The 3,541-nt window shown below is 47.8% G+C and overlaps 1 pseudogene; it reads right to left on the reverse strand.

Annotated features, from left to right (window-relative positions):
• Positions 1–333: 333 nt before the first annotated feature.
• Positions 334–2,066, reverse strand: LOC143132891 (arylsulfatase I pseudogene; annotated as a pseudogene).
• Between the last annotated feature and the right edge of the window lie 1,475 nt (positions 2,067–3,541).

A 3,541-nucleotide genomic window follows, 5' to 3' on the forward strand; every position in this document is an offset into this window, starting at 1 on the left:
AGTAAAGGCCTGGGACTAATTAAATCCACAGATGAAGTGAAATGTTCACTAGTCTCTGGTTGAAGTCAATTTATTGCTGGTTCTGTGTGTAACATAACTCCTCCTACCCAACAGATGTGCACACATTAGCACACACACACACACACACACACACAGACACACACATACACACACACACACCCCTACTTTGCACAAGCACTGACAGACACACCAGTTCAATCTCATACACACACACATTTCCACACATCGACACAAACACTGCTTTCTGTTTTCCTTACAAAGACAATAGTCTTTCCCATGTGACCCGTGCAAACATGCTACATGCACCCATGTCTAGATCCTGTTGGACATGATGCCGGTGTTGAGCTTCTTGAAGAAGGCCTTCATGCTGCACTGTTTGCACTTCCCCTTCCTCTCCTTACTCCTGAGCTGGGACAACTTCCCCCAGTCCTGCTCCTCCTCGTCATCCGCAGCCCAGGGCCCCCAGGCTCCTCCGTTGTTCTGCGGCTGGGCGCGGGGGTCCTGCGGCGGGTACCTCACGGGCACGGAGGTCCGGTTGTAGAGGGCCAGGCATGCCAGGAGCAGCCTGACCACGTCGGGCCGCTGCCCGGACAGGTCTCGCCGCTCGTACGGGTCGGCGGTCACGTTGAAGAGCCAGAGCGAGCGGCGTGGTGCAGTGTGGCGCTCCAGGCTCCACCAGCCGCCCGGGAAGCTGGACAGCATCTGCGGGGGTGTCCAGTCGCCGTAGCCCGGGTCTCCCGTCAGCAGCTTCCAGTCACCCACGCGAACCGCTGCCCGCACGGACGTATCCCACAATCCCCAGCCCTCCTCCAGGGAACCGTGCGGGGCGGGGCTGTGGAGGGGGTCGATGTTGTGGATCTCTTGCCGTGGCGACGCCACGCCCTCGCTGATGGATGCCCATGCATCATAGCCGTCCAATCCTGTGGTCAGGCCGTTCAGGTTGCCCCCAGCGATGCTTGCTGAGTAGGGTTGGGTACCAGTCTGTGATGTGTAAGAGGTCGTGGCTGACGCGATGAGGGCGCCTCAGGAGGGGGCTGTGCACAAACCCCAACCCTCGCACGCCCCCCTGCCAGTAGGTTCCTTTCTGCCCCTGCAGCGGCTAGTTGTTCCTGCCAAACAGCGGCTGGCCTCTGTTGTCCATGGAGAAGATAATCACACTGTTGTCGTGGCGCTCCACGTTGTCCAGGCGATGGTACGGGTAGATGTAGGAGCGGGGCGACTGCAGCAGAGTGTGCACGGCCTGGAGTCCATGGAGTACATCCCCCCTTTGCCCCACGCCACACACTCCATCTCGTGGAGGTCTAAGCCGCACACGGCCTGGCCGTCGCACGCCCAGTAGGTGTAGTAGTCCACACTCCCCTAAAGTCGCAAAATATTTATATTTTCCCTTGCCGTTGTATACTTCTCAGGGCTTAAGTCCTTCCCCCTGGACACGGTACATGTGTAATTGTTATAGAAACAGGCAAGGACAATCACCAAAGGGTTATATCTACTGACCAGATAATGTTTCACAATTCTCACAAGCTGTCTCCGGGTCGACGAGACCCAAATTGCAATGCTGGTTCTCTGTCTATGCTGAAGGTGAACAAGTCCCCTATTACAAGTTTGTTTACCATCAAAATGGCTTCAAAGCTGTTATATTAGGGCAAAAAATAGTGCTGATTTAAAAAGCGAGGAGAATGAATGCACACAAGTAGAGGTGTTGGCCTAGAGGTTCTCAGTATAAGGGCACTCCGATCTCTTTTCATATTATTTATTCTACATTGACAACCTGCATGCATGCAAAACTGATCTAGTTTTAAATTTAATCACTTGTTAAACAAAGAGCAGTTTTTAGAATTCAACACTGTATTTAATCACAAGATGATTTGGCAACGTACCAAGGTCTCTGACTTGCCGGTCATGAATTGACTATGTGAGGGTGTGCAGGTAGGTTGGATGTAGTAGTTCTTGAGGTTCACGCCCTGCACCGGTAGCTTGTCCAGAACTGATGTTTGAATGTCTTTATATGACACAATATCGTTGTAGCCCTGATCATCCGTCATGATGAACATGGTTCAGCTTTATCCAAATGCTGAAAGTGACAAATTTGACTGTTTAATGGAAAATATCAGCTCATTTTGAATTTAATGCCAGCAACACATCTCAGAAAAGTTGGGACAGGGGCAACAAAAGGCTGTAAAAGTTGTGTAATGATATAGACTCAACCACGACATCCTTCTATCAATGCTCTCAAACATGATTGTGGGCGACTCAAAGCTTTGGTCGCCTAGAGGCTGAGTAGGGGAGACTAACTTGCCCGACGCGCTGTCCAATAATTTCCAATATAGCTTCCAAGAAAGTTAAGTTCCTTTATTGTAGTAAAATCGGCATCTTGAAAATATCCACCACAGTTCAATGTCTATCAATTCATAAACGTCAATAAATCCAGAAGTAAAATCCACAAGTTTCATGTAGTCCACAACAGCAATAATTCCATTCAACAGGTTAAAATATCAAATGCGGTCAGCAAAAAGTAAGGCTTCCCCCATCACCCCCTCTCTGTTCATTCACAAAAAACACTTAGCAAGTGAGCAGGTGATATTATGATTTTGCCGCTACTAACACCATGTGACCCAATTACTGTGAGTAACCACAGGTGCACAACACAGACATCATCTGACCCCAACAATGATCATTATAGGCAAATCTATACTTCTAAACATGGCCATTACAGGCCACACTCCTGGTTTGAATCTGACACATGTCTCTGCCTCCCCACAGGTGTGCCCCAAAGCTCTGTGGGCCCAGTCATCCACTCACATATCACTGCTACGCAGATGATATCCAACTATACTGTATCTATCTTTCCCGTCTGATAAAGCCATGGTCTCGGCACAGATCTGATTGTCTCTCTGACATATCCACTTGGATGAAGGAATACCACCTCTAACTAATTCATGATCACAGAGATGATAAAACATGCTGGTGATGACTACTTTCCTGAAAACCCTTTGTAAATTCTGTATTTATGTGCCACTTTGTACTACACTAAACCAATGAAAATAATAGATGATTGGGAACAAAGCATATGGTTTCACATCACAACTGTAACATTCTAACTGGCACAATCTTCCCAGCCATAAAATACAAACCCTTTTGAGCGACTGGTGGAATAAGAAGCCTGGACATGTGATGTCATCTGCTGCTTCAGATACACCATTGATGGATGCAGGCAAGCATTGTACACAGACTGAGAAATCTTAGCAGATCCTAGTGCTGCCTACAAGAAAGTGGTCATCTTTACCCAATTAATGTAAGTTCATAATGCAGCTATATGTTGTATTAAACTCCAAAAAGTACCAATAACTCAAGTATCTATATTCAAGGTGATTTAAGGCAATTAAGGCAATAATTTGATAAGGTATGCATAGACAGTGAGGCAAATAGCAGTACATTGAACTGGTCATTATTGGAAAATAAGTCCCTACAGGGCGAACAGGACCCCGACGCGCCAGTAGAATGTTGGGAAAACCCATTC

This window comes from Alosa pseudoharengus, unplaced genomic scaffold, assembly GCF_046254945.1.
Source record: "Alosa pseudoharengus isolate Yale_2024_CS ecotype anadromous, Long Island Sound unplaced genomic scaffold, YU_APseudo_1.1 YU_APseudo_1.1_scf_19, whole genome shotgun sequence".
NCBI classification, from domain to species: Eukaryota; Metazoa; Chordata; class Actinopteri; order Clupeiformes; family Clupeidae; genus Alosa; species Alosa pseudoharengus.